The sequence below is a fragment of the Mixophyes fleayi genome, chromosome 3 (genome assembly GCF_038048845.1).
Source record: "Mixophyes fleayi isolate aMixFle1 chromosome 3, aMixFle1.hap1, whole genome shotgun sequence".
In the NCBI taxonomy this organism is placed as follows: Eukaryota; Metazoa; Chordata; class Amphibia; order Anura; family Limnodynastidae; genus Mixophyes; species Mixophyes fleayi.
The window spans coordinates 181,547,018-181,571,123 of record NC_134404.1 but is presented as its reverse complement, the minus strand read 5'-3'; the positions used below and the strand labels follow the sequence as shown (position 1 = coordinate 181,571,123).

The following is a 24,106-nucleotide window of genomic DNA, read 5'->3' as shown; positions in this document are numbered from 1 at the left end:
TGATCTAGTGCTCAAAGCAGCCTTCACGTTTAGTTAAGATAAAACTATTTCTTAGATAGCCAGTTGCTGCAAACGTCAAAACATTTTATAAATAATTATAGGTTGTAAATTTGTCACACCTGAAATTATTGTTTTAAATGTCACCATATTGCAAGCATGATTAAGATATTTTTCCTGAAATTTAAGGAACTACAATTTTAACCACAGCATTCAACTCTCCCATTCTTTTCTCATATTATCCCATAGTTTAAATGTGAAGCAGAATTTCAAGATGGTTTAGGAATTGCAATGACTAACTTACAGTAGCTTGCAATACTGGAAACATAACAAATCGGCTGCTTGAAAGGTTTTGTATTTCATTACAGATGAGAACTATTTTCAATCATTACTGACCTAAGACAGATAACAAGAGAAGTAAGAGAAGTAGACTTATGTCAGTTCATTCTGAAACCCTGTCAATCTTTTGTTCATATGAAAAGCAAACTATTGAAACATATTTATAGTGTTTAGAAAATGATTGCTTTGCAGTGAAACATAAGAGAGATATTCCTAAATTAATATCCTATATATGGGCCAAGCAAAATATCATCTCTATAATACAATTTCAAGGACCTTACATGAAAATGAATTACAAGAAACCCCTTATAGTATCCTATTGATATCAGAAACCTATTATGCTTTCAAAGTGACTGTGGGTCACATAGCCCCAACTGTGATCTGCCCACTATAATGATGGCGTACATATTGCTAAATGGTCATTCAACACAACAATCAGATCAGCAACCCAAATTGCATTGATTCTACTTGTGCTACATTGCAAAATCATAAGGCAAGACACCTAGGGCTCTATTTATCAAAAGGAGACAAGCTTTGTTTTCGCCAGAAATAGGGTTTATCTATAAACTGTTACAATCGTTTGATGTTACTAAAATAATTATTTTTACATTTTTTTTTTTGGCTATATAAAATCATGACACTCTCTTGCCCGAGAGATTTGTTTAAAAGCTAGCACTGACTATTATTGGAAAACTTTGGTGGGTGTTCCATTTTTCATCTGGAGAACAATAAAAAAAATGCAGGCTTCACATTCATAATTCTAAAAAAAAAAAATCTAAAAAAACAAACTTGTCCTTAGTAATAAACTATGCTCCTGCTTTATTACATATTTATAGAAACATTAAGTGAACATAATCCCTACTTATCAATAAGGTACATTTTCCCTTTGTGTAGCGGTGTTCAAAAGCCACAGTGATTTAGTGGTTCATTACCTTTTGGACCTTTTAATTCAAGTCATTGCGAGATTGCTCGGCACAGAATACAATTTAATGCAAATTAAATCTGCTTTGTTCAGTATTCTGCCAGGCATTTTGCTAATATCCAGTGTCTTCAATTCCTTATACTCTGTCTTCTTAATGTTACTGATGGAGCCAGACTCATTATTCCAAGATATAATTCTGAGTAGCACACATGTTCCATATGAATCAGTAGCAGTTTGTTGGGTAATATATCACATCAAGACTCACCATATGGCACCATGTAAAAAAAATAAACTGCATATTTGTGTGCCTTAATGCATGTAAATTGATGCTCTTTTGCCCAATAACCAGAGCTATTGCAAATTTATATTAATGCAAAAAAATGTCTTTGACCATTTCTCACAATAAAAATCATTGTTATAAGATACAAAACCTAACCAAGTTGTATTATATTCATTAGCAAGCATAACGCTACAATGGATCCTTCTATTTTATACTGCAGAACTACTTAAATAGATACTTTTACAAAAATGAAGGTTTCATATATATCATACAGCGTTTGTGTTTAACCTGTGTAAATCCAAATCTAACATGCTTTGCGGGTCTTCATACTGCTGTATGAGGCCATTGGCAACTGCCATGATGCTTTGTGCAGTACAGAAAATGTGGATTGATCCATCACCTGATGGTGCGTGGCTGCTATATCTGTTCAATTATCAGCAGTAACAAATCCAACAAATCTGTCAAGAGAACAGCATTGAGAAGCTGCCGGACTACATGTTGTCACTGCAATATTGGAAAAAGCAATTTTCAGAGTTGTCATGTAAAACTATTGACTTAATTATGTCAATTTACACATAACAAATAAAAATGGGGTTTGACACAGCAAATACCTGCATATTACCATGTGTTATCATTTAAAGCTCAATACATGTCTAAAAATTTACATCATTTAAAATAGCTGATTGAGTATAAATTGAGGACACAACATATTACATGCATAAACTGGATATGATAGGTAAATGAATAGACAGAAATAAAGCATAGAACTAACACATTGCTTGCACACACACACACACACACACACACACACATATATATATATATATATATATATATACATATATACACAGATAGATAGATATATATATATATATATATATATATATACAGGTATGACACTTAGAACAATCTAAGCAAAAATCATGAGAAGCGCTGCAAGTGAATACTTAAACTTATACTGTTAAGGAAAGGATTCAATGTTATATCTCCCTGTGTGTCATTAAAATGAATAAATGAGAAATATTTAGAATTATTATTGATCTGTAAATCTAAATTTACACCACATGTATTAGGCTTTATTGCTTTTAAATGAATTGAAGTAGAACATCTGTTTGTGAGAAACACCTCCTGTAACAATTTATTTATCATTTCTGACAGTGAGAAATGTATTAATTTGCATCCCTTACACATATTCCATAACTCACCTTCAGCATATATCTTAAATGGCACTGTCGCAATGCTGTGTAGAGGAAGAGGTAATGTCGTAATTATGCTGTCAAGCCCCGCCCCTTCATATCCACTGCCCTATAACACATTCTGAAGAGTCAGAGGATGGGTGGAGGGCATTAAAAGTGTCATATCTCTTTCAACCAGATACCTTGAGACTCAGGGTACCTTTGTTGGAATGAGGGGAGTCCCTACACTACAGAAAATATTAAGTGGGCCAGGATGTGGGAGAGATTTTACAATGCCCATCCTGGCTCCCAGAAACTATGGGGATAGTCCCCCTCTTCCAAATGATGTGCCCCTTTGTAGATAGTGTAGCACCCTACAATATCTAAAGCAAGAGATGGGGGTTCTAGTGCTTAGATCACCTTCATCCTGGCTTTAGGTTGTCTATTTTTAAATATGGGCTACCCATATTATTCCTACACATTTTACGGATTTAATTTAACACTGTACAAAATAGCAAAACACACCACAAAAAAGCATTATTGTTTTAAGTGCAAATATTATTACCTACCTATCTGTCAAATCCTGTTTTTTGCTTCTTTGGAAAGGTGGATTGGTGCTAAATCAAGAACTACAAAGTGTTTATTGGTGGTGTTTATAACAAAAAATACACACATTTGCTTTTATTTCAGTTTAAATACATAAAAAACAGGTGTTGCCTTGATTTTCTTTGCCATGACAGAATTTATAAGCAACCCCATTATATTTTCTGAAAAAACGAGGTAGGTACTGCATAAACAGTTTATTGATATTGATGTTGGAATAAGAGCAACCCAAAAAGTGCCAAAATAGACTCATCACTGGAGTGAGAAAAGCCTCAGCAGTGAAGGGCTTAAAATAACTATTATTTCCTCTCGTCTTGTGTAGAAATATTAGCTCTGAACTGCGCAAGAGCTATCTTTGATTATAAAGGGTTTTACATGTCGTGGGAACATTTTAAACCTTGCTTATTATACTCCAAGTCATTAATTAATCAACTGAACATGGGAATAAACACTTTGGAACTTCCCATATGAGATTATTTCTGTTAAAAAATGGTGGCAATTTATGAAGAACAAGCACTAAAACTATTATAAAGATATGTATATCTCTATGTCTACAATGTGCATTATATAAGTATGGACTACATGCCATGCAGTAGCCGGGCTTATCTGTAAATTTTTAAAATCCAAGTTTATTATGCTCCAATCAAGCATAAACATCCAGTCTGTTTGTTTTGAAGAAGCACGGCGGCCTATATTAAATTAAAGTCACAATTCCAAACAAATTACCAATCAACTCCTCTCCCGTTTCGTATTTAATCAGTTTTAAAACCATCATTCTATTGGTGCACTTTTGTGTTACATTATAAGCAAAATATATGCCTGTTTAGTTATATCCAGGGGCTGGTTGGCTGGCATTAGCTTTCAGTTTCTAAACTACACTAGAAAAATAATAGAATGTGATAGGTTGCTATGGGTAACACCACCTTTTTCTTGTGCAGTAGTTTTATAAAATGTACTTTATTGGGAGACTCATTTAGTGTTATGAGCAAATAAAAAAGATCAAATTTGCTCTTTGGCAAAACCATGTTGCACTGTGGAGTGGGGGGGGGATTTAAAATGTACAGACAAATTTAGCGTTTGGGGGGAGTGTATCCTAGTTTATATCTAGCTGTCTAGTATTTGTGGGCTACATGCAAACACAGCCAGTGTTTTCTACAGGCTACAGGCATAAGTCATTAATTAATAGTGTCCGTAGGTAGAAATAGCAACAATGATATCTCAAAAAAAGATTTCGAGTTATATAAAACAACATAATATTCTTCTAATTATAAACTTTTTCGAAAAAAGACCTTGCAAGTTCATGTTATATTTACAAAAAAAATGAAACCCGCCTACATTGTATTATGTTCCACCAAAAGATTATTCACAGCTGTCAACATTTTGCTCATTATTTCAACGCTAGTAAGAAGTACAAAAACAAAAAAGAAAACAAAATAAAAAAACTGTTCACGACTAATTGGCTAGTGTGTGTTTAGCATCTTTCAATTATTATTTCATTTTATTTTTGAAGGAATTACATCAGCCATGGGGAAATGCAGTGCTTTTCTCCCCTAGTGCAACATATATTTAACTGTAACTTACAAAATAAATGTTTTCTGAATGTAATGAAAGAGTGACACTGATTATATGACATGGTCATATAATAACCTAAATTACTACTGTAAACCACACAACTGCTCAAACTTTTAGCTCACCCGGGGTTTGAAAATTTCAATGTATAACGGTTGAATGAACCTTTTATGAAAACTTTCATTTAATTACTGAATAATTTAAGAAAGTGTTGTTGAATTGAGTCATGTAAGACCTCATGTGAACTGCCTTTTACAGTCTTACAGAATATTGGTATTGAAAAGCTTTTAACTAGCAGTGCATGGAAAACAAACAAAATGTAAGCTACTAGACTGTCACATCACGTTTGCCAATTAACTTTTGTTATAAATAGAATATCCTGAAATAAGGCAAGGTAGATCTGGATTACACCTTGTCTGTTTCTGATGTCAAAAAGTATATCAAAGATTACATTGTGCATGCCATTTTAATGGTTGAACATAATATCAATGTGTATAGTGTCTCTAAAGAGATACATATGATTAGCTATGATTCATCATTTGAAATCTCTATACACTTCTTGTGTAACATTGACTCATTCACTTACACTTTTTTTAAATGATGTGCAATGTACTGTGAAGTTTTATATATATTTTAGGATGTGATTTACTACTATGTAGAATTACATCTACAGTTTCTTTTCAATTTGATGTGAAAAATCCAATATTCTTTTCCATGTTATGTTCTTATAAATTGTGTCTTTGAGTCGTGTGGGTATGAGTCATGGTTTTAGCGGGCTGCCATTGTCTTTTGGAGTGCTTTTTGTCTAGTATATGTTCCAATTTTGTGTTTTCAATTACGACTATGCTAGGTGAAAACACAACTCACATTTTCTTGCACTGTAGTTTACAAAGGTTGACTATTATATTTACAATACAAGGATTGACTTTTGTACCAACAACATATAATTATTATACGTACCACTGTTATACTATGCCTAAAGCACGACTTCCATTGACTTTAACCCTGTAATGCTGGTCAAACACACTGCAATATCTCAGGCAAAATGGGACAGTAAGATCGGCGCTGATCAGGGAGAAATGGTGCTTATGTCCAACTGGCTGTTGCTCACACTTGTGATTAAACTATCTCCAGCCAATGCATTCACAATGTTCAAGGAAGTTGGAGGCCTTTCAATTAATTATTAGTTACAATGGTTTTTTTATAAAGCGCCAACATATTACTATGCGCTGTACATTGAGAGAATTGTGATAAAAATAAATTATTTACAGTGACATGAGAAAGAAGTTAATTATGACCTTGCCAAAATGAGCTTACAATCTTGGAGGTGTGAGGGACACTTGATACATAAGGAATGAAAATAACAATTGTAGCCATTGGTGGGTAAAGTGTGTGGCTATTGTAAAACAGAAGCAGCATCGGCCACAAATGTTAAAGCAGCCATTGAAAGATGAAGTAATCTTTTTAGAAATCATTTGCTGCCAATCATGACTGCTCTACACCATTTACAGTCTATTAACTGAACCTCCTTTTTATTCTGGTTCTGGATAAGGCGTTTGTTTTTGGACAATGGAAACTAGTTGTTATCTAGTTGTATAGCAATCCTTTGCATGGTTGGAGGCTGCTTCAATTGAAATAAAATAAGCATAAACATATTTGACGCACTGTTTAAAAAGGATAATTTATGCATTTGGGGGCTTGAATATGTTGGTCAAATCAAATACAACATAAAAAAGAGAATATCAGATCATAAGGGTAGAATTAAAAATATTTCTGCTGACACACTAGTAGGGAGACACTTTAATGGAAAAAAGCATGATATGTCTAAATACAGTGTGGGAGTGGCACAAAGACCAGCTAGGTGAGGTGTTGGTCATTGGCAAACATGTATGTTTCATTTATGAATACTGTACCTTGTATAATGTACTAATATTGCCTCCTTCTTTTATGAAAACCACAGGCTGGCTGTCTGTTGATTATAATTTCTGTTATCTTCATTAAACAAAATCAGAAATCAAAGCTCAACAGCTAAAGAATATATAAAAAAAACAGAACAGAACAGCCCTTCGATACTTTAAAACAGTTCTAAAATGAATATAAACACTCCACAAGTGACAGTTGGAGGAGGCTGATTTGATTTATTTGTGCTAAAGATGTAAATTCAAGTTGCTTTAAATGTGGTGCATAATACATTTTTTTTTTTAAAATTCAAAAAAATGACATTTTACAGATGGATATGCCAAGATTAGCATGTCAATAACATACTTTGGGAAAAAAAACAATATTAACATATGAAGCCTACTTAAATGGCATACTACATTAATTAAATTACAACATATTCCTCTATTCATAACAGGATGATATGCAAATTAATTTTCTTCTTAGGTTCTGTTGTAAAAATCAAGTTGTTTAACCAGTATTCTTGTATGTGGAAGATTTTAACCAACTTTTAAAAAGGTAGTTTAAAAAGTTTGTAGCCTGTGGTCTCACACTCTCTTTGCCATTTGCGATAATGTTCACGAGGCATCAGCAATATTTATGAGGAATTGGTTCCTAATAACTTTATAGACTGCATTCTTAATAATTTTGATTTAGTCCACACTTTAGATGCCTCCTCTGTGCTGAACAGATGCCCTTAATACCCTAGGGCAGCAGATTAGATGATAAATTAATATGTTGTTTTCCATAACATTGCAGAAAAATTAATAACTTTGTTAGCAAACCACTGCATATCAGTTGGGGAGCATGAATAAGGTTTATAATGAGTGAACTTCTACTTTAATAAAAACAACACAAAATTAAATATTTTCACTGATAAACAGTATTCTTATCAATTGTGACCAAAGAAAATGCCTGCACTTGGAATTGACGTCACTTAACAAAGCAACACTAAGCTTTTCTGTTTTAAAGCGGCACTGCCACCTCACTAATCCCAACTAAGGGTTAGGGTTAACATTACAGTTAGTGTTAGGGATATGGAAAGGATTAAAAGTAGGGTTAGAGTTAATATTAGCGTAGGACGCGGTTCCTGGCATTGCCGCTTTAAAACAGGAAATGTTAGTGTCACTATGTCAAGTGATGTCAATTCCAACTACAGGAAATTTCTTTGGTCACAATTAATAGGAGCCGAGTCAAAGCTAGTTCAGAAATGTTCTGTGGCTATTTGTTGGTAAATCTATATTTTTTTAATGTCGCTTTCATAATGTTTGTAATTTTCAAATGGCAATTTTTTTAAAGCAAAACCTGATGGGCTTTGTCTTTAATAATAGTGCCATTTTAAAAAATGACTTCAAAGCGCCGGGAATCGGCGGTGCTATGGAACTGCTGCATAGTAGATATACACTTTGGAATTGTCAGTGAGTGGAGAATTGATTGACCACAAACCGGGTTGCTATTTTTCCTTTCTAGGCAGGGAACATTTCAGTAAATGGGCTGGTGAAGATAGCCACTGTGAGAAAAAGGAGAAATGCTCTATTCTTGTGATTCTAATGGTTTTAATTTGGGTCTCAAAAAGACGCAAATTTCCTAAGAATATAAAATATAACAGTATATATAGTTTACAGTAATTTGAAACTAAGTATTTACCCATGTTATTATAAATTTAAAAGAAAACCATTGTTCTGTGTCCACTTAGGAAATCTTTATATGTGGTTAGCATTGATTCCTCACAGCGCTGGGGTCATGTGTTCAATTCTGACCAGGCTTCTATCTGTGCGGAATTGACATGAGTTTACATTGAATGATATGGTTTCCTCCCTCGGCCCAACAAATATACTGGTAAGCTAATTGACTGTTGACTAAAACGGACACTAGTGTCTGTGTGGCAGGGAATTTAGACTGTAAGCTCCAATGGGGCAGGGACTGATGTGAATAAAAATAATATTCTGTATAGTACTGTGCAATGTGGTGGCACTATATAAATAAAATATAATAATAATAGTAAGCACCAACACAAAATTCAAAAAAATGTGTAAGGCCACAAGGAAATTGCCTCCTGCATTGTTCAGATATAGCATACAAATTTAGAAAAATGTTATATTTGGGCATTTTTCTCATACATAGTTGTGATAACATGCAACACAGAGCACTTTATTTTTGTGAAACTGAAGCAACTATGAAAAGTTCCTTGTGACTATATCAACACACATCCACACAATTGCATTCTAGAGGCTTGCTAGAACTGGGATTTTTAAAAAGCATATGTGCACTTAATTAAGAAACAGTTTTGTAAACATTTTTATCTAGCGCAAGAACAATGGCAAGCTTAAGCAATGCAGCAAAAATCCCTCAAAGTCACTGTCAGTCCAGTACAAAAGGGGATAATTTAAGTAGTTAATGAAATCAATGAAATCCAATAGAAACAGAACCTTTTCCAGTGGAGATTAATGAACAAGTCAGTTGATATTGAACATCCACTGCTAGTAGATGCCATTTGCCGTTTGCTGCTTGGGCTTGAGCAATTGGATTTCACTTTGAGTTTTTCTTTTAATACCAGCAAAAACCTTATCCTTTGTAACATGCAAAGACACAGAAATAAACATATTTATTTTATATACTTTCAAACCCCCCTATTCTCTCAATGAATGCTTAATATCCTGTGGTTATATTATTTTATGAGTAAATTAAGGATGACTTCTGTAATGGTATTCACATTGCACACTCCAGTGTCCTTTTAGCTTTATGTACATCTTGAATAAACATATCTCTAGCTACCATTCTTTGTTTCACTAATTTAAACAAGAAAGAATGGCAAGAAGTACAGAAATATATGCTGGAAAGCAGCTGTACAATCCCTGTGGACTCTTTCATTTTAACTTGGCAATTGTCTTTTCCATTTTGTTTTTTTATGCATACTATTTACAGTAGAGACTTGCAGTTAGCAATAACAATACACAGTAAAGTAAGCAAGCGATTAGAAATAGCTGCTATTGGTTACTTTTGTATGTAAGAAAAACTGTAATTTATATGGAATAACTGGGTTGATTAACTAGCAGCAGCTAAGTTATGCAAATTGGAGACAACTTGGATTTTTCTTATTATAGTGTATTAAAAGTAGCGCTGTGAGGGATCTGAGAGGGAGATCTACTTTTCCAAGTGAATCGGCAGTGACAATGCCTTTGCACCTGCTGTGTTGTGTATAAGCATCCTTAGGAGCAATTATGTATACAGTATGTTATAATAGGCACACCCTTGGACACGATTGCACTATTCCAGGTCTAGTTACATATGAGTTATGTGTGTGCACCAAACATCATGATAATGCTCTGAAAAAGTCACAGTTTCAGCACAGAGCAATATTGTATATATATATATTGTATATAGGCTTGGCTTGGCTTTTTGTCCTCGTTTAGTTTATCCCATAATGTCCCTGCAATGAAGATGCCAGGACTTGCTATATATATATATATATATATATATATATATATATATATATATATTGTGACAGAGTCACTGGAAGGAGGCAAAATGGCAGAGGTATGTGTCCCGGGATTCCAGCATTGTGTACGCTAAAACACCAGGGAGAATGTGTAGATGTGTGGGTAAAGCTTCCCACAGGGTGTTTCCTTGCACTAACAAAGCATGGTAAGGGTCCATGGTGTTATGTATGGAGAAAGAGAAGGGTGGGCTCCATACATAAGGCCAGGCCATGTCTTCTGATCTGCCAGTCTCTAAACAAACTGATCAAGAGATGCACCTGTGAGTTGCCTGTGAAAAGGCAGCTAGAATATGCAATCATTGTCTCAGACCTGGAGAGGAGGTGAGTTGTCTCATAAGACACTCTGCTGTGGTGAGCAATGATATATTGAGTGTGTGTTTGGACACAAGGTCCAACACCTGAGAGAGGGTGTCACTAAAATGTATTAGTAGCCAGACGGCTAGGATTTTGGTTATGTTTTGTTTTGTTTGCAAGCTGGTGAATAAACTAGCTGTGGCTTTTAACCTGAAACCCCTGGACTTGTGTGGTTTACTGCTGCTGTTCGTCGCCATCTTCCCCAAGGAGATGGTACCTATTCCCCTGATGGTGTCACAATATATATATATATATATATATATATATACATATATATATATATATATATATATATATATATATATATAGAGAGAGAGAGAGAGAGAGAGAGGGAGAAAGAGAGAAAGGCGTAGTATTATAGGAACCAAAGACCTATAAACAAGGTGATATTTACCAAAAGTTAACTTGCCAGTAGCCATGTCAGAATATGAGTCCTCACACCTGTCATTCAGAATATCTTCCAGGATCTCAATGTATGCACCAAGAAATAAAACTAGAGGAAACCAGTAGTAGTGCAGTATCTTGATATATCTTATTTTACACCCAGGGATATATATGTATATATATATATATATATATATATATATATATATATATATACATGACCATAGAACCTGGGTGAGAAAGGTCTAGATTGACCAATATTGTAGATAATGTGACACTGACAAAAGTGAACACTGTGATGTCAGTAATCCATGCTTCTTATCAGCCAATGGTGTTTAAGCATGCCAACAACAATAATGAGATTCGCTTATCTGTCACCGATCCTGATGACTGTCCTCTGGGCATGAATACCGCTTACTCACATATCCTAGCTGTTTGTCTCCATTCATGATCTGAACGACTTATATTCCCCTTTTCACAGTCCAGAATGGTTAACCATCCAGAATGAAAAACGAAATTGATTGCTGCAGCCCCTCTGTGTGATTTGAGGTCCAAAAGGGGAATATAAGTCGCAGTGGCCGCTTTCAAACAAGATAGTGTAATTGATGTTTTGAAAGCTAATAATTGGACTTGATTTTGGGACTAGCGCCATTTTGGATTACTTGTTCGCACACACACACACACACACACACACACACACACACACACACAGATGACCAGGGTAGGTTAACTATTGTTAAAACACAACATCACTATAGGTTTCATCTTTTTTTGGTAAGTGCTATGTCTCACAAACATAATCCTTACTTTATTTTTAGATGGCATTTAGTAAGGGGCGCATACACCTTTCTTATTAATAATTAACTAGTATTATCTAAGTAGACTTATTGTATCTGAAAAGTGTAAAACTGACATTTAGACCATGTGGTTTGGCAGTTTTAACATGATAACAAAGCAGAGCAGGGTCCTTTTCTGATCTTCACATGCGCAATAGGCCAGAACCTGCATGCTTAGAAGAGCCCCCATGTTTGCTATGGGGCTCGGCAATGCATTTTTCCACCCTCATTCATTTAGTTTTAATTTTGATATATTCTTGTTTCTAACATGTGAAATCAGACATAAGAGGCTCTTTTTAAATGAACAGCTTTGTTATCACATAGTAACCTTGAATGGATGGTGAGCACTTGGAAGCACATTGTAACTGATCATTATCTCTATCATTATTATTGTCTTCATGAAATGTCTAAGAGGAAATGTTAAAATGATATTAATTACGACAAATTGTGTGAGGTTGTTGTGCTATTTTATTTATCTTAGAAGGAAAAAGTGACCTTGTGGTAATTATTTATTAGACGTACTCTATTTGTGTGGGACATTACAAATAAATCAATTTAGCTGTATTTATTTATTTTCTGCACAATTGTTCTAGGCAGATAAGGCTTCTATGCAGGACTACACGAAACATAGGCAAACAAATTTCTGCATATTTTTTGAAGGTGAACAATGGAATTTGGTCAGTGAACCAAACCAATCAGATTTTATCTGGCACATGGAAAAATGGATTGTAAGATGAACCCTATCGGTGTGTGAGGTCATTTGTTGACTCATAAATGGTATAGGTGGACACATATTTGAGTATTCTGTTGGCTAATTTGGCATATTTAGACCAAACTGGCCAAAATTGATGGGCATCATTTACAGTTACACTTGCGCCTGGATAAATCATATTGAGATGCAAGGTTCTTTATTTTATTACTGTAATTTAGAGTTAAGCAAAGACACGCTCACTCTCCCAACTCAGTCAAAGATGCTTCTAGTTAGATTTGCTTTTAAATCTAAATGATAACCCAAAACAGCCAAGAAAATTTGTTATCATTATGAATTTCAAACGTTTTTGGTGCAAAATAGAGTTGGTCGGTCAACTGTACTAATGGAAACCTAAGAAATCATCATCATCACCATTTATTTATATAAATTCTGACATTCTTATTGACCACTAAACTTTAAATATGTCCAAATTTACCACACATGTGTCTGTCCAAATTAAAATAAAGACACAACTGTGTCCTTCAGTGGTCTGGCTGAGTCTCAACATGTGTGCTAACCGTGTGTCTGACCAATTTTCTTGGCATTCCAATCAGAATGAATAATGGAAATCTAACTGATTCTATGCAATTCAGCATCCAAATAACACAGACTGGTTTGTAATATGTGTGGTCAACATAACTTTTGGTGAAATTCTGATGGAACAGTATAGCAAATACATTTATTAATGTGCACACTTCATATGAAACAACATTTTTTTGTCATATACAGTAGTTCATCAAGAGCTATCTATAATAATGCTATACATTTGTTCAAAACTGCTTCACAGATAATGTGATGTTTATTCTCATTTCTCAAGGAGAACTTTCATGAAACCATTTTTTTTAAATAATATTGTCAAACATTTATATCGCACGCCTAATAAATACACCCAATAGAAGCAGCCTTTTTAGGCTTAACCAATGTGAATGCAATCAATCCATTCACAGAGAGCAGTGGCATAACTGAGGCACTTTGTGTGGGTGACATTTGCATAATAATTCTCTTGTTGGATAGTACATTCTTTTACCTTGTAGATGGTTCTACTCCGTCCAAGACATTCGCTATGCTTAAGTTTAATACAGTTTATATTTGTATGTGTAAACTTAGTATACAATGTATCTATCTATCTATCTATCTATCTATCTATCTATATAGGACAATTTATGGCAGTATTGGTCTCAAACCACATTTCTGCATTATACTATAGGATTTGCACATTAAGCTTAATATAAATTATAACAAAAATCTCTATATGCCTATTATATGTGACCACAGTTTACAGTGTGGTTATAGCATGTTTATATGCAACATAAATTTACAGTTTACCTGTTTATTCCAGGCCATAACTCTAAATGCTGAAAAAAATAGTTGACTGAGCCAGCAAGGATGGGAAGTCATTTCAAACAAATACAGTCTATGACATTGAGCTTAAATGAAAATCCACACTGGTTTGTAATGCCTCTGCTCAGATATGACAGTTATTGCTTGAATTATGTTGATGCAACAATTTTCATGTGAAAGTAATATCAGCATACGCTTGAGGTATCATAAAGTAAAAAACTTATAAATGAGCAGTTATGGGTCAAAGGATGTAAATGTCTGTCAAACAATGTCATTTCTTTGCCCACGGTATTATTCAGCTATTTCCAGGCAATGATAGCGATGGTGACCTCAATAACAGCACGCATACTTTAAATTTTCTACATGTGGCTGTTTGATGCATCTGTTAAAACATTTCCAAATATGTTTAATATTATTTGTGTACTTCCTAAAAATGGACATCAACCTTAATGCTGAAAAAGAGGGGAATATACTATGCATATAACAACATTGAGTATACATTGTGAATTAAAATACTGGTATTTCAAATATTTACATTTACAGCAGTTCAATGATAGCATAAAGCTTAAAATGAATGCTATATACGTTATTATTAGCTTTATTTCTAAAAAATATACTACTAGTCCCTAGTACGGCTTTCAGTGTCCCACAACGAAGACCATTAGTGGATGCTTTAACAATTATGATTACTGTTTAAACAAAAAGTATCCATCATTGTCCTTCAATGACAGAATAGGGTACAGCGCAAGTTCATTGGAACACTAGGTATTTCAATAAGGTACGCATTGTCATGCACTGCACACATAACAAAAAGCAAATACGTACTTCCGTATGCTGATTTTAGTGTATATTCCATTTACATCTGGAGTGGTATAATGGGGGAGAGTAGGAGTGGGCAAGTGTAGGTTGAGTACAGTAAGGTTGTGTGTATGCAAGTAGATCTGGATACAGACACAGATACACCTGTCAGGAGGCGTATCTCTTATGGGTGCTGGAGAACTGGTGCTACAATACGCAATGATGATGCTGCACAGACTAGTAGCTTACGTTTGGCTGATTGTATATTGATCCCTCCAGCTGATAGTATTTCATTAATTTGTGCTGTATTATACAATGTCACATCTTTCCATTCATAGACATTTTTAAAGCCAAAGAAAGGTTGAATTTAATTTCAGATGTTTTTTGGATTTATGTTTGTGTGTAATAACAATTTATGGGGACATGGAACTTTCACATTTATTAATAACACTGTCAAGGCACTATTCTCTTTGTATATGACACTGCATTATTAGAGTGTATACAAATAGGGTAATGTGACTGTTACATTTACTACTAAAACTGTCAAGCCACATCTTTATGCTATATCTATGCTTTCTCTATGTTATTGGGGGGCTTAAGTATAGACTGGCAGACATGTTTGTGCTGTATAGGTGGCTGCATTTTAAAATGTATCTGACTTATGCATTTAAACGTGCGTTTGTTTGTGTGTGTCCATTCCTGTGTAAGTTTGATACACAAGTGTATCCAATTCTACATGAGCCCTTTGTGTGCATAATCAGATGGCAATAAAAATGACAGCAATAGTTAATTTGTGAAAGCTATTCTGAAAATGAGAACTACTCAAGTACCATCTCTTGAAATAACATACCCACTTGGCTCATCAATAAAGAAAAAGATTCTTAAACTGTAGAACCACCCTTTCCCATCATGGTTATTAGAGTAGCTATAAAATCTCAACAGAAGAAACTGAGTATGAACAAAGACCAGGGTACACTAAAAGAGAAAATTAAATAAAAGATTAAAACTGGCTAACCTTTACAGATTAATCAAACCCGGACGCGTTTTACACTACAGATGGACAAATCAAGACTCTCCATTGGTGAATTAATTTGCAAATCATTTCACATTCACCAAACCTTCAGTGAAGTGTTAATGCACTCTTGAGATTGCCCAGGTCTGTATTGTGGTGCTGCTACAATACAACACCACATTTGATGTCACAACGCTGTCAGTGGAGAGGAGTCAGGCAGCTAAAGAAGCAAGAAGCAGAGAAGTGAGAAAAGAAGAAGATATGGTAAGTACATTACTACAGAGAAAATGGGGAGGAGAGGAGGGGGAAGCAACAGAAAACGGGGGGTAGAGGACACTGCAGGAAATGGGGGTGGGAGCGGAGTCTATAGAAAACGGGGTGAGGAGAGGAGGGTGGGGAAAACTAAGGGAAATGTGTCACTGGAGAAAATGGGGGCAAGGATAGGGGTACGCTCAGAAATTTAAATGAGCTACAGGCTATGGGTCTATTTATTAAGCCATAAATTACTCATTCTACAGGCAAGTAACCAAGCTGTCAAACAAAAGCCTAATTTGGGAGGTATCATCAATATCTCCTGCATTAGGCTATGTTTCATATGAAACCGAAATCCCCATTTTTTTTTTATGGGGACTGTGGTCTGGGGCAGTTTCACAAGCTCCAAAATCCTAGCTTTTCAGTGCTTGACCCCATTGGCTAACACCATCTGAAGATGGCATTAGTTATTCTATGCTATGGGGAGAGCATTGAGATCGAGGGATCCTCAGATCCCTCTCCACAGCCTTCCTGCTCTCCCCTCTGTTTACTATAGCTAAATGGCTTTGCGCATGCGCATACATGTACAGAATATATTAACACGTGCAAATAAATAGAGAAAGGTCTAAAGTGTCATTTAGATTACATTTCTCTATTTATTTGCATGTGTTAATGTGTGCTGTAGATGTAAAATTAATTACACTAATAGACAGCAACAGAGGAAAGCCAAGTAGTGGCCAAAGACTAGAAAAATAAATGATTGCTTAAGCATTAAGTTGTTTATTTATTAAAATCTTGTGAGCAAGAGTATATATTAGAATAAAGCTGGTTGACAAAGGGGCATGTGAGAGGAAAACGATTTGGCAGGGAACCATGTTTGAGAAAAGCAGGTGGGCATGGGCGGCATTTAAAAAAAAAGCCGTTGCCCAGAGGGACATGTGTGAAAAGCTGGCTAACGTGTCTAGTGCAGGGGTGTATGTGAGAGATAAGCTGTTGTGCAGGGGGGGCATTGAATAAAGCTGGTGTTATGCAGATTGCATATATAATAAAAGCTTATGGGCAAGAGGTGGCCTATATGAGAATAGCTAGTAGGCAGTTGAGCATGTGTGAGAAGAGCTGGTGGGTAACGGGGGACATGTCAGTGTGTAACAAGTATGTGATATCAAGTCTGCTTTTTGTTTTGTTTGTTCTGAAATCTAACATTTGGAGCCTTCCCTCTAGATATCCTGCATTAGTTCCTGGGCAGCAGTGAAATCTGGACATTCTGCATCAGACATCACTACATCTGGACATCAGTGCATCTATTACTTTTATTTTACTAATGTGTGTGAGGGGCTGGGAAGTGGGTATAGGGGTTAAGAGGGATGGCAGGCTGAAGCTTTGCCTAGAGCCAAGGCCGGATTAACCTGAGGTCTAACTGGGCTACAGCCCAGGGTCCTCGGCATCCAGGGGGCCCTTGAAAGTGCTCAGCAGCATTATTGATTGGTGCGGGAGCAGGGGTGCCTCCGGCCCGATCAATGCTGCTGAGCCTGTTACTGCAGTCCTTCCCCGGTGCTCAGTAATCTCCTTACTGAGGAGATCTCGTGAGAGTGAAATGAGTCTCACTCTCATGAGATCTCCTCAGTAAGGAGCTTACAGCGCGCCGCGGAAGGACTACAGTGACAGGAGAAGGGAGTAAGTGCCTGGGGGTGGGGGGGTGGTGGTGAGCTCACAGGGTGGGGGCGGTTTGGCTCACAGGGAGCACCACACAAGGGGGGGTTGGCAGCTCGGCTCACAGGGGGGGCCTCATGGGGAAATGGAGGCCCCCTTAGCCCAGGGGCCTCCATTCCCTTAATCCGGCCCTGCCTAGAGCACTGAGCAACCTTGCACCGGCCCTGTGTAAATCAGCAAGCATCAACAAATGAAACCTGTTTAAAGTCTTATAAAAGGAGCTTACAGTTCGTTGGACACTCATATGCATTCTCTCTGTGACAGTGTTACTATTAGTAAATCAGATAACAGCATTTAAACTACTAGATTAACACTAGGGTTTACACTGTATTTGCTGCATATTTGTGGAAGCAGTATTGCAGCATTGTCTGGCTCATTTATCCTTTCCCCTATTTTACTCACACATTTTACATCCAAACTAAAACACACTGACTATTGCAAAACACAATAGCTTTTTTTGCACTTTTGATCACTGCAATTATCTATCTAGGTATAGAAATGCACAGACAATTCATCGAGATCTCAACTGGTAAATTTGCTAAAATGCCACAAGCAGAAAAAAACAATAAACACTTTCCCAAATGCTTCAGTCATTCATACAGCAAAATAAGGATATGTGTCAGTGAGAAAATACATCAGTGTGTTCACAACAGCCTCATGTCAGTGACTATGAACTCAATCATGAAATTCTGCAAGCTATCACTAAAACTTCTTTCTATTTCCATGGAAATAAAACATTCATCACAAAACATTCCAAAAACTCTATATATGCAAAATTTACAAGAACAGTAGTGTGCTAAGTAAGAAATTTACTTTATATTGGTTTGGAATAAAAATATTCTGGGACAAATAGAAACTAGATAGATATTAAACTGCAAATATATATGTTTTGTTATAATTATTTCTCTTTTCAGCACAACCCTCTTGAGAAATGCTGACTTGAACAAGTAGGAGTCCATTTACAATGCACAAAACTGTAAAGTCATAGTAGAACATCCTCATCCCCTAGTTCTCCTCCGAAGTTCATAAGTATTGGGGCAACATCGTGGTGTTTGCAGAGGTGCAAAAGTTAGCACAGGTCAATGGGTGAAGTTGGCGCAAGGTTGTGCATAGATGTGTGCATGCAAAAATACGTAGCAAGGGTGGTGACTGACAAGATAGGATAGAGATAAAGCATTCTTCCTTCTCCTGGCCCCATTCCTCTCATTTTGTCAGTCATGTCACCTTGTGATAGCTAGAGCAATGGGGGATGGAGAACTCATCATGAGATGGGAGATCATGCAGAAGAGTAATCTTCCCATCTTCATGATGATATTAAAAACATGAAGCTGCAGTATCTGCAGTATGACACTTGCTGATATGACATTTGTAAACCTCATTTTGTTTTGTGTGAAATGGTTAAGCAGGAGTTAAATGACAGTAATTAAGAAATGTTGATTTGACAAGGAATGTAAGCTTTTAAAGCAGAGCGGGTATCTGTGATTTTACCACCTTTGCCTCTAGAGTAAATGTATTGTACATAAATAGGGCTCACAAAGCGTCCCATCTCTGAATAGCATTAAAATGTACCCACGTTGCAGATATACACACATGTATGTACACAGTGCCCAAGCATGTGCAAGATCACAAAATGAAAAGTACAGTATTACTATACTTGGCAGTTCTAAAATGACCCCTTTATCATCTTTCATTACATGAGTTGAAGAAATCTTTTCCTCTTTTCAACTTGATTAATTGTGATTTATGTATGTGGGCATGATTAAGGTAACATTTACAGTCCAATTGTTATATATGTGTCCTCTGTGTAGCTAATGAGCAAGATTTCTTTTTGAGTTTCGATTGTTACTCAATATAGTAAAAATGCTTGATAATAACTAGTTTATTCATCACAAAGCCTCACTTATTAGATAACATGATTCAAGTACTATAGTTCTTTTTATTGATACATGGTCCATCAGTCATTTTCTTTTTATACAGAAATAAACGACACAAAAATCCATTTTTGATCTTGCTAATAAAGGGCATTGTTGAACATATGAAAGAATAAAATGGTATGCATGTGTTCATTAGTCTTTCTAAATGTATATACTCATTATACTCTATTATTACAAAGTACACTTTTCTTTTCTGGTCAAGTCTTGCTCATATTATGTGATACACATGTATTATGATACTAAAGACTTCACCAATTATGTATAAGACTCAATATACATAGTTATATTTATTTTGCTATATATTTGAAATATTAGCTTTGTTCTACTCATTAAAATAGTACAACAATCTAATATATTGTGCTACATTTAAATAACAAACATCATACACATTAAAAAAGTTTAGTACTGAATAAAAACATTATAGCCTTTAAGTTAGAGCCTCAAGTTACCATTATTTTTATAAAAGCTAATATAATCTAAACTTTAGTAATTATTTAATTATGTGCCACTGAATAAATCATTATATGTGTGTGAAAAAGAGTTGTTATTAATTTATAGATTTTTTAATTATTTATGTTTAGTTTTCACAACTCAGTTCTGTCTTGTATTGTTACTGGTTAATTAGATTGTAATGACATGGATGCTAAAAGCTAATTAAGGTAAGGTGTAAATGTAACAATGTCATCATCAACAATATCCTCATCACTTTTTCTAAACCATTTAAATTTGTCTGTTTAAAATATACAACAGCATTTAGCAAATGTTAAGTTTAGAAAAGAATGTAATTGTCAAAAATAAGCTTTAGATATAGTTCAGATATTGGCAGATTTGGGGGGACCAGAATAAAGTTACTTTACAATAGGTTTCAAATATTTCTTAAGAATAACAAATCTCTTTATAAAAAAATCAAACTAGCATTTTTTTGACCATAAAACATATTTTTAATTGATTTTTTCTATGTGAATTAAAATTGATTTTTTCTATGTGAATTAAAAATAAAATATTAGTGAAATGATACTGTAAAAAAATCAACTATAGTCTCACAAACATTTCTAAGACCTAAATCTCATGACATAATCATAAGTACAAGGCACCAGTCATTATATGTTCTTCAGTCAATAATGTACAAAAAACATGACAGACAGTAGCTTGTTTACATTGATAGTAATGTTATAAAAATCTACCTTAAACTGACTTTTTATTTTATTTTTTCAGTGCACATTTTTGTTATGCCAGTATTCCATGTCTCACAAATTAAACTGTCCACTCTATATCATTTACGTACAAATATATAGGTTTCTGATTTTATCAATGCCAAAGTTGATTAAATATGTGTATCTAAATTTTTAAATACAGTATATGTTAGTGGGGAAGTACAATTAAAGTAATCTGGGTCTGGTCCATTCTGGATTCCTTGATCCGCCTCCAGCTACTGATTATACCTACTCATATGTAGCCCTATGTCAAATTTTTAACTCTTGTCTATTGGTGTTGTTTTTATTTCTTACCTTGGCCTTTGCAAAAATAGTTTTTCCAGGGGCCTTTATACCATATATTACATCTGCTGTTTCAAGCTGCTAGGTTCTAGGTTATTGTCTCTCAAAGTACTACCTCTCATGCATTTTGTAATGCTAATGAGGTGGGCACAGACAATGCTCTTTCCTGTCTGCAAGCAGTATGAAATTGTCTTATCTCAAGTGCTGGGAACTGTTAAAAGTCAAATGCACTCAATCGAGCCTCAGTCAAATGATGAAATGGTATAGTTACAAATCGGGACTGGACAAGAGATCATTTTCACACATTAGCCTTTCAAGAAATAAATTATTTTTGAGCTACGTTGTCTTTTAATTACACTGAAAGGACCAACCTATATGCCATGTTGAACCTAATGAATGTTCTTGTATTTAGATTATTGGATTTAATACCTCCTTAGAGAGGTATGAAATATTGACCATTTCCAACTGTCCCTTCTCAGATGCATAATAATAAATTATGAAAAATAGACCTAGTATGGAATCTTTGTTCATGCAATTAAAGTCACATGCACCATTTGTCTTTGGAACCTAGAGCCCTGAGCTCCATATACTAGTAACATTTATACCTATTTGATCCATGAATAGTATGAATAAATGTTAAACATTTGTATAATATTCTATATAATAATTAGCAATTTAAAAAGTCAATTTCTAAAACTGATATACGAAATCAATATATAGAAAAGGGCGCTTAATGCTGAAAATACAGGAAATAACTGTATTTAATCACATTTAAATATGTCTACCATATATTCTTTTACTCCTTTACTGCAGGTTGTCAGGATAGGTTTCGTTTATTCTCTACTGCAGAGATTGAGACAGTTTTGCAGCATTGTTGAGCAGTAATGCGTTGTATGGATGGAGCGAAGGAGGAGACTCAGCTTTCTGGGGAGGTAATACACTACTTATTTATTTTATAGCAGCATCACAGTAGAATCTCAGAGTAACACTGTATTTTTCCTTTATGGTTCATTTCTGAAAATTCACATTTTGAGGTTTAGTGGTCCTTCAAAACAATGGCCCTGTCTGCAGTGACTTGAACATTTACTGCTTTAATTAGTCACAATGTGCCCTCAAGGTATTCCTGTCTACGGCTAATTCACAAATTCACAAATGTGTTATTAAATCGATAATTTCTATTTGCTAATCTATTACATTTTGTAAAGTGCTGGCCATATTTTATATTTGATGAAGTGGCAAATGTTTGTATAATGATGTAATATGATTTTTCTTTGGTAAGTAAGGCAACGGTTATAAACGCCTTTATATGCGTCACCATTGAACTATTTTTGGTTAAATAACAGGTTTCAAAGTCTTAAATGGTTTCACATTTCTATAAACCATACTTAGAGCATAACATGAATATTTTAAGAAGCTTAGCTTTCATTTAAATATATTTGCTGAGGATATGCTGGCAGCAACTCAAGACGCAGTGTAATACCATCAAAGTTGGCAGCCCCAAACTCAATTTAAGAAAAAGCAGATAATATGGACTGGCAGCATTAAAGCAAATAAAGTCAATTAACTGATTTTTTTTCTTAATTTGTTTTCTGTAGCTTGAAATTGCAATGGTTGGATAAAGCTGAAAGATTAATGAAGAGAGGAATTAATGGGAATTTAAAAAAAATGAATTTAAGGACATTTAAGGGAATAAATGTATTTACTGTGTACTCTGCAGTATTTTAAAAAGTTCCCATACTTTGTGTTGAATGTGCCAAATGGATATGATATGCATTTACATATTTTATTGACTACAGAGATCATTTCAAGGCTGTACAGAGTATTACTTTTTAAATTATACTTGCTAGCTGCAAAATTATCATCTGTAAAGTGTTTTGTACATTATGGCTAAAATAAAATATGTAAACTGTATAACTATATACTCAGTGGAATGCAGACATGTTTAAGAGGTTCAATTGTTGTTCAGACCAAACACCCGAATGGAAAAGAAATGTGATCTAAGTGACTTTGACTATGGAATGATTGTCGGTGCTAGATTGGGTGTTTTGAGCATCTTGGTTACTGCTGACCCCCTGGGATTTTCATTCCCACCTGCCATGAACAGGAATTTAGAGTATATAAATATAAATATATAAATATATATATATATATATAGATATATATATATATCTATATATATATATATATATATATATATATACTGCATTCATTGTAAAATTACCAATTTCCATTCACTTACATTTTTCATACCGCCACTTCTAAGTTTCCAGTTCGACAACTGTGTTTATATATATATATATATACTATTGTTTTTCTACAGATATCTGAGAAAAATATATATTTGATAGCAGTAATACTTTAGAAATGTTAGCCATGCTTTTTGTTTAATCCAAAATAAAATCCTGTACAACAAAACTATTTTCACAATGACACAATGAGAAAAATAATGTATTGCACTATAAAAATCATCAGGGTCTTTCTACAACAACATTTTTATTATTCTATTTCATGTCTTACAACTTTTAAAACATTTAGGAATGCACCAATTTTACAAGTTCCCAACAAGGTAAAGTAAGCCTTTCTCACAAACCTCATTGTTTGATTTTGTCCTCTTATTGCCTCCTGTCGACCATCTCAGTCTTTTATGGAAACAAAGCAGTGCAGAGTCATTTTTCCTATCTCTCTAAACAGCTTTCCAACAATGATAGGTCTAATCGCTACAATAAATTGTTTCTGGTTGCTGTTAGGAAAAGCTTAAAAAATCCAATTTACAAGTTGATGCCAACTCTACAGCTACATATCCACAAGATACTACATTTAGGTGGACACCCATGTAACAAGACTGAACAGCAACTGTCATCAATGTGCAATAAAATATGATCAATTAGTAATGTTCATGGCTTTTCTTGTTAAATG

General features: G+C 34.7%; 1 protein-coding gene across 3 annotated transcripts in view; it reads right to left on the bottom strand.

Annotated features, from left to right (window-relative positions):
- The window catches only part of GRIK2 (glutamate ionotropic receptor kainate type subunit 2), a 519,986-nt gene that overhangs the window by 441,685 nt on the left and 54,195 nt on the right, over positions 1 to 24,106 (bottom strand). The window lies entirely within an intron of this gene.